The following is an 8,528-nucleotide window of genomic DNA, read 5'->3' as shown; positions in this document are numbered from 1 at the left end:
GTTCTTTTTCGCAATATCCTGTTGCAATTTGATGAATTTAGGGATCGATAATTGTTCGTCAAAACCATACTTGTTAATCCATATTTCTAGATGGTTTACTTTGGTTGGTTGGCTCTGAAACACGTAACACCAATCTTTGCACGTTAGTACTTCCTTTTTTACTTGTGGTTTTCCACTTTTATTTCTCATCTTGGGAATAATTTGGTCCCTGTTGTGATGAGCTTCCTAGGGAAAACTAACAACAGGGTTGTTTGTCAGTGAGAGAGTAATCAACTTTTCTTTGAGGTAATTCTCAAGCTTCTACCCCGGTGAGGGCGGAGAATTCTTGCCTCTGCTTCCTCAAAGACTTACTCTTTTTCTCACCCTTTAATATGAAGACCTGTCTAGTGACAAAATCTCCCATTCACACACTCATTCGTACTTCGTTTTCGCATTCAAACCCTGAAAAGGTCTTTCACCGCGGAGGCTCTCCTTTTCTAGCCAACACGACCGTCAACTCGGTCTTACTGTGAAAGATCGCCAACTCCATCTTATTACAAAGGACCGCCAACTCTGTCTTCCACAAAGGACAACCCCGTCTTTTCAAAGACTGCCGAGCCGTCCTCTTGCACAAGACTGCCAAGTCCGCCCTATTGCAAAAGACTGCCAAGTCCGCCTTATCACAGAAGACCGTCGGCTCTGTCTTTCTGCAGTGCCGAGTCCATCTCTTTGCTTGCCAGCGACTAGTATACACAAGGCTTTAGCTCCGGGTGACAAACCTTATTGACCTGCGGGACGCACTCAGTTTCAGGGGTCAAGAACCCTTAGCGGGCTGCATGCCGCCCCCAGGTCTCAGTTTGCCCACCCCTGCTTTAACACACTCACTCACACTCTGATCAAAAGTGTCTTACTGTTTCTTGTCTTCTCTTCCGTCGGTATCCCGTCAACCTTCAGCTTCCAGTTGTTGAGCTGAGAAGACAGCCCTTCAAAGGGTTTTGTCTGCCGTGGCCACGGTCTTTCTGTCTCGTCTGCTCTCCAACTGGACTCCTCAGGTGTCTTGGGATCCGACTCGAAGGACCAAGTAAATGTCAGGTTCAAACTCCTGTGACACTTGTAAAAACACTTAATTACAGAAGAGACAGACAACAATATTTGTTTCTCGCAGCGAGGAGAATGAAACAACATACCCAGTGACATGCCGCTCCACTCTGAATATGCCATTCATGCTCCTCTCTTTTTATTTTCTTTAGGAGGTCCCTGATACATGGTCGTGCAACTCTAAGGGGAGGGGGAAGCAAGCAGTTGCCCAAGCTGTACTTGTTGTCCAGGCACCTGAACTATTAGTGGTGCTGGGAGTAGCTGGTCAGCGTCTGGGAATGTTCCTGCTTCAAAACACTCAAGACTATTGTCTATTGTCTAAGCAATGGCACCCATTGAACGTCTGCAGCAACTGCACTAAGCCACTTGCTGACGCTGCCTTTGCTCAGAATGAAGTCGCAAGAGTGCCACACAGACTGACTCCTTGAGATAACCGGAGTACTGTCTCTGAATTGGACACAGGTCCAGTGGCTGGGCTTGTTGTGGACGACCTGATGAGACCACCACTTAGCATGTGGCATGTGCAAGAGATTTGTCTGGGCGAGACCGGTCCAATTCATACTTACCTGGCAGGGGAGATACCATGATCAAGAAGGTGGCCATCAGAAACAACCATCCAACTCAAGCTGAAGCGGCTCAAATTGCTGTTCCCAGCCGCAATGGGAACTGTTTCGGATCTTTATGTCCAAGGAAGGCAAGCAGCCACACCCAAGATGGAAGCCACAACATTGTGGTTCATGGTAAACCTACCCGCACAGACCAGCTCCTGCACTTTGAGTCCCTTCGCTCACTGGAACCCGAGCCAGAAGTTGTCAGAAGTGCAAACAAGAGAGCAGAAAATACCGGGTCACTCACTCACTGAGGGGGCAGACGCACAATTTACAGGCTCTGACCGCCTGTGGCTATCCCACGTGGTCAAATCCAACACACAAAGGGCCACCAAACCCGACCCTGAGAAGCCAAACAGAAGACGGAAAGCCCCTAATGCCGCTGGTTTGTGGAGGAAACTTGGAAGGCCTCCACCAGACAAGATCATTGTGTCAAATTCCATCCAGCAGTTGATCGACGCTCACAAGGCCCCGGGAAGCACACACAAAACCTGAGCATCATGAGCCGGTGGGAGACTGCAGGAGGCAAGGCTGACAAAAAGTGGCTGACACCCTCTGGAGACCGGCTGCTGCGAGGGAAGTGGGGTCCACGGAGTGCGCAGACACAGTGCCCCGCTACCACGAGCCATTTCCTCTGCAGAATTACTGCTCAGGGGGCACCAAACGTGAGCACATTCAGTACATTTCTTTCAGCACCATCCACAAGATGCACCCTGCCAGAGTCTGCTGTTACTGTTTACACAAGAAGGAGAAGTGCACCGTTCCTGGAAGCACTGCAATACCAGGTCGATGCGTGGAGCGGATGGCGCAAGCCCCAATCGCAGCTCCCTGTTCCAAAAAGCAATTTAATATTTAGTCCCCTGTTGGGGGACGTATCAGATATTAAACTGATAAGAATATATATATATATATATATATATATATATATATATATATATATATATATATATATATATATATATATATATATATATAGAAACTGTTTATTGTCACTAATACAAAATTTCACCACATTTCATTATTTTTGAAAACTGCCCTAAAAAAAGTAAAATACACGACACCACATTTTAATTAACTTTTTGTTTTGGTTTTTGTTAAGATTAAGATTAAGATATGCCTTTATTCGTCCCTCAGTGGGGAAATTTGTATTGCACAGCAGCAAGAGTACAGAGTCAGTTAAGCAGTACAAAATACACAATATAGAAGAATAAACAATATAAACAACCCAATAGTAACAAAAATCAACAGTTTTTCCCAGAGTTATATACAATACAGTATGTAGATAATATGAAACAAGATGAAATATATGACCAGTCTATACACTGAGATCTTGTTAGAGAGTTAATATGAGGCATTATGGAAATATTTCACATAGAACTTAGTATATTGCATTTAGAGCCCTTAATATTGCACATGAAGGTTGATCAGATATTGCACAGTGAATGGGGTCTGGAGTAACTATACTGACTAAAAGCAAGTATTACACAGATGTACATAGCAGTATAGAAGTCTATTGGGAGCAGTGCTGGTTGTACAGCCTGACAGCTGCAGGAAGAAAGGACCTGCGATATCGCTCCTTCACACACTTGGGGTGAAGCAGTCTATCGCTGAAGGAGCTCTCTAGTGCTGTCAAAGTATCCTGCAGGGGGTGGGAGTCGTTCTCCAACATGGATGATAACTTAGCCAACATCCTCCTCTCTCCCACCACCTCCACTGGGTCAAGGGGGCAACCCAGGGCAGAGCTGGCCTTCCTGATGATCTTATCCAGTCTCTTCCTATCCGCAGCCGAAATGCTGCTGCCCCAGCAGACCACTCCCTGGAAAATGGCTGAAGCCACAACAGAGTCATAGAACGTCTTGAGGAGTGCCCCTTGCACTCCAAAAGACCTCAGTCTCCTGAGCAGATAGAGTCTGCTCATGCCCTTCCTGTAAAGTGCTTCCGTGTGATGAGTCCAGTCCAGTCTATTGTTGAGATGAACACCCAGGTACTTGTAAGATGTCACCATCTCAATGTCCATTCCCTGAATGTTCACTGGTGTTGGAGGAGAGTGGATGCGCCTGCGGAAATCCACCACCAGGCGCATTGGTTTTCCCCGTGTTGATCTGGAGGCAGTTCCGCTGGCACCAATCCACAAAGTCCTGTGTCAGTCCTCTGTACTCCAAGTCGTCCCCATCTGTGATGAGGCCAACAATTACAGAGTCGTCAGAGAACTTCTGCAGGTGGCAGGTTGGTGTGTTGTATGAGAAGTCTGCAGTGTAGAGGGTGAAAAGGAAAGGAGCCAGGACCGTTCCCTGCGGAGCCCCCGTACTGCAGACAACCGTGTCGGACACACAGTCTCGTGTCCTCACATACTGTGGACGGTTGGTGAGGTAGTCCAGTAGCCACGATGTGAGGTGCAGGTCCACCCCTGTGTGCTCCAGCTTGTCCCTCAGAAGTGCTGGCTGGATGGTGTTGAACGCACTGGAGAAATCAAAGAACCTGATTCTCACAGTGCTCCCAGGTTTCTCCAGGTGAGAGAGCACTCTGTGCTGGAGGAAGATGACGGCGTCGTCCACCCCAGTGCCAGGTTGATAGGCGAACTGAAGCGGGTCCATCGAAGGACCCACCAGGGGGCGGAGATGGTCAAGGATCAGCCGCTCCATGGTCTTCATCAGGTGTGATTTAAGTGCCACCGGCCTGTAGCTGCTGAGGTCCTTGGGGTGCGGCGTCTTGGGGACAGGAACCACGCAGGATGTCTTCCACAGCTGTGGCACCCTCCCCAGCTTCAGGCTCAGGTTGAAGATGTGCTCAACAATCCCGCACAGCTCATCCGCGCAGGACTTCAGGAGCCTGGAGCTGATGCCGTCTGGTCCCGCCGCCTTCCTCGCCTTGGTTTTTCCGGAGCTGGTTTCTCACCTGGGATGTTGTGAGGGTCAGGTTGGAGCAGGGGGGCTGTGTGCGGGGGGAGGTTGGTGAGGAGGTTGAGCTGATTAGGTGAGAAGTGGTGGGGGATGGCTGTGTGCAGGAGGGGGAGGTGGGGGTAGGGCTGTCCACTCGAGGTGTCGATGGGGGGAGTTTTGGCAGGAGTTTCGGCAGGAGGTGCTGGGCCGGGGGATGGGCAGATGGTTGATCGAACCTCTTGAAGAATAGGTTCAGATCGTTAGCCCACGCCTGGTCCCCAGCAGCCTGGGAGTCGGGCCCCTTGTGGCCAGAGATGGTTTTCATGCCTCTCCAGACTCCTCTGACGTTGTTCTGCTGCAGCTGTTCCTCCATCTTTTTCCTGTAGCAGTCCTTCCCCTCCCTGATTTTCCTCCTCAGCTCCTTCTGCACAGCCTTCAGCTCGTCCCTATTTCCTGACTTAAAGACCCTCTTCTTCTCCTTTAGGAGAGCCTTTATGTTCGGATTAATCCACGGTTTGTTGTTGGAGAAACACCGTACAGTCCTGGTCGGTACAGTGTTTTCCACACAAATTTATGTAGTCTGTGACGCAGTCAGTGAGACTGTCTATATCGTCCCCATGAGGATGGCAGAGTTCCTCCCACACTGTTGAAACAGTCCTTCAGAGCCTCGTCGGCTTCATCAGACCATCTCTTCACTGTGCGGGACACAGCTGGCAGCCTGCGTACGAGAGGTTTGTACAGAGGCTGGAGATGAACCAGGTTGTGGTCTGATCTTCCCGGGGGAGGAAGTGCTGTTGAAGTGTACGCCTCCTTGGTGTTGGCATAACACAAGTCCAGTGTTTTATTGTCTCTGGTGCAGCAGGTGACATACTGGGTGAAGGTGGGCAGGGTGGAGGATGGAGAAACGTGGTTGAAATCACCTGAGAGAAGAAGGAGAGCCTGCGTATGTTGTGTTTGTAGCCGGCCCACGGCAGAGTGGATGACGTCACAGGCCGCGTCGGCTTAGCAGAGGGGGAATGTACGCCACTATTGCGATAACGTGCGAGAATTCCCGCGGCAGATAGTACGTTCTCATGCTAACGGCTAACAGTTCAATGTCTTTGCAGCAGAGTTGCTCTTTAATAGTGTGCCCAGAGTTACACCATCTATCATTCACAAACACTGCCAGCCCGCCTCCTTTCCTCTTACCGCTCTCCTTTGTCCTGTCCGCCCGCAGTAGTGTGAATCTGTGTAGTGTAGCGATCGTGTCTGGGGTCCGTGTATCCAGCCACGTTTCCGTAAACAACATGACGCTACACTCCCGGAACTGCCTCTGATGCCGGGTCAGCGCCGCTAGCTCGTCCATCTTATTGGGGAGAGATTTTACGTTCCCCATGATGATGGACGGGAGAACTGGTCTGTATCTCCTCCTCTTGTCGCGGCATTGGGCTCCGGCACGGCTTCCCCGTCTTCTCCTCTTTACCTCCCGGGGAACCTCGAGCCTCTGGTGGGGCAGCGCCGCTGTGTTGCGGAGCGCCAACAGCTGGTCCCTACTGTAAACAATAGAGTTTCGGCGTGCGGTAGAAAACATTGTTGAAAAATTATATGACAAATGCCAGCTCAACACTATCACTATGGTGGACAGTTGAACTGAGCATTTACGAAGCAGTCCCTTTAAGAATAACCTAGAAAAAGCATGAAAAAGACAGAATAAAGAATAAAAAAGCTCAATGAAGAGCGAGAGCTGCTGTAGCAGGCTGCCACCAGAGCGGCGCCAGAAGGAAAAACCAGTGCTGTGGGCAGTAAAATGTGTAAAATTTGTACAGAACATTTTAAAATATCATAAAAAGAAGCTTCAATGTCTTCTGTTGTACAGGAGCGCAGTGAGTCCTTATCAATAGTCTCTACTTCCCACTCTCCCAGACAGCTAATCTCCAGGACACTGCCAGGGTACCCTTCGACCCTTATCCTTCTTCTCTTTCTCCTCCTTCTTCTCTCGGAGAGTCAGGCTGCTGCTGCCGAGACCTTTTCTGTGAAGCTCCGGGGGCCCCTGCGGGTGGGCACAGACGACTCTTCTTTGTGGCTGTGTCCTTGGCCTGCCGCTTGCAGCTGCGAGGGTTGCTGCAGCCATTCGGATCACAGCCACGGGGGGGGGGGATCTGTCTGTGCCTCCTTATCAGCAAGTTGCGGGAGGTCCAGATGGCGTCTTTGATGGCGGCAAGGGCGAGCCACTGCTTTCCGAAGTCTTTGCAGGTTGACTTCTAGTGGCTCACCCCGTAGAGCACAAGAAGTTCATTTAGGACCTCCCTTGCTGGCAAGTCCAGGAAATTTAGGTCGCCAGCTGTCGCCCACAGGTCTACGGCACCACTGCACTCCCAGGGGAGGTGCCTCACCGACTCTGGTGCGCCACAACACGGTCGGGGGCAAGTTGGGTCAGCTGACATTCCTCGGGAGTGCATAACAGACCTGACTGGCAGGATCTTGTGGGCCACCATCCATGACAGGTCCCGAAGTCTGTTTGGGAGAGCAGAATGGTTCACATTGCGCTAAACTGATGTGGGCTCGCCAAATGCAAGCCTGGACTCACTGGGTCCCGCTCCTGCACAAAAGAACAGAGCGATGATTTTTTAAAATATCGAATGTTTGTCTTTCCAAATTAAAATATTTTTAAAAAGTCCTTATAAATATATATGCCGGTGGTAAGTTAAAAGCCACAGGTACCGTTAGATCTGTTGGAATCAGTTTTAGTTTTCTTAAGTAGGAGCCCATCCAGTATCATACCAAGGCTTTGGTCTTGGGAGTACTGGATGAGCCCACTGCATTTTCCAGGTGCAATGCTGTGTATCTTGCGCCTAAAAACAGTTTCAGATCTGGTATTGCTTTTCCACCTTTTTCTTTTGCCTTTTTGAGAGTATCTCTTCTCACTCTCTCCCACTTGGAGCCCCAAAGAAAATAAAAAAATGGCTCGATCCAGTTCGAAAAGCACATGTATTTTGGGGATAAAAACAAAGCTGATCAGTAAAAGCAAAGGTAAAATCACAGCTTTTATGATTAAAACCTTTCCCTCTAAAGTCAGTTGTCTTAGTCCCCAAAAGCCCAGTCCTTGTCTCACTTTCCCTACCACATCTCCCCAGTTGGTTTCCCCTCCCCCGTCTTTGCTAAATTTAATTCCCAGTATTTTTTTGGTCAGTCTGTGTCACAGTCAGGGGAAGTCCTATTTTCTTTGTTGCCGTCCAGGGTCCGTAAAATTGGGCTTGGGTCTTATCCCTATTGAGTTTGGACCCAGAGGCCCGTCCAAACCAGTCAGTCAGGTCCAGTGTTCTGTTAACTGATTAAATATTTGTGCATAAAATGTTAAAATCGTCCATGTATAAACTGCATTTTGTCATCAGTCCCCCCGGAATAGTCACCCCGTTGATCCATTTGTCCCTTCTCAAAATCTGTGTCAGGGGTTCTATACATAAAATATACAGGAGGGCAGATAACGGACATCCCTGACGGACGTCACAGTTGATTTTAACTGCTTTTGTCAGATTCCCGTTAACCACAAATTTGCTGCTAATATCCTGGTACAGCAGTCCCACCCACGCTACGAACCTTTCTGGAAAACCCACTTTTTGCAGTACCCCTATGAAGGTACTGGTACGAGACCCGATCAAAGGCTTTCTCAAAGTCTAAATTTAATACTACTAGCCGAATATTTCTGTCTCTCGCAAGACAGATGGTGTCACGGATCAGCATGAGGCTGTCTGTGATCTTCCTCCCAGGGATGGCACAGGTTTGGTCCGGGTTGATCAAGTCGTCTAAAACCATGGTCATACGTGTGGCTAAAAGTTTGCTAAAAAGTTTACAGTCACAGTTTAAAAGGGTAATTGGTCTCCAGTTTTTCAAGTCGGTCTTGTCTTTAGTTTTGTAAAGGAGTGTCACTATCCCTACTCTAAAACTGTCAGGTAGTCGGCTACTTTGGTCAAATTCATTAAAAACA

General features: G+C 48.9%; 1 non-coding gene across 1 annotated transcript; it reads right to left on the bottom strand.

Annotated features, from left to right (window-relative positions):
- Positions 1 to 2,433: 2,433 nt before the first annotated feature.
- LOC144897002 (U2 spliceosomal RNA) lies at positions 2,434 to 2,623 on the bottom strand. Its single transcript, XR_013626582.1, has one exon. It is a non-coding gene; the product is annotated as a U2 spliceosomal RNA (small nuclear RNA).
- Between the last annotated feature and the right edge of the window lie 5,905 nt (positions 2,624 to 8,528).

Source organism: Doryrhamphus excisus, unplaced genomic scaffold, assembly GCF_037039965.1.
Source record: "Doryrhamphus excisus strain RoL-2023G ecotype Guam unplaced genomic scaffold, RoL_Dexc_Guam_v1.1 HiC_scaffold_24, whole genome shotgun sequence".
Lineage (NCBI taxonomy): Eukaryota > Metazoa > Chordata > Actinopteri > Syngnathiformes > Syngnathidae > Doryrhamphus > Doryrhamphus excisus.
The sequence above is the reverse complement of the archived record's forward strand: the minus strand, read 5'-3'. Positions and strand labels throughout refer to the sequence as shown.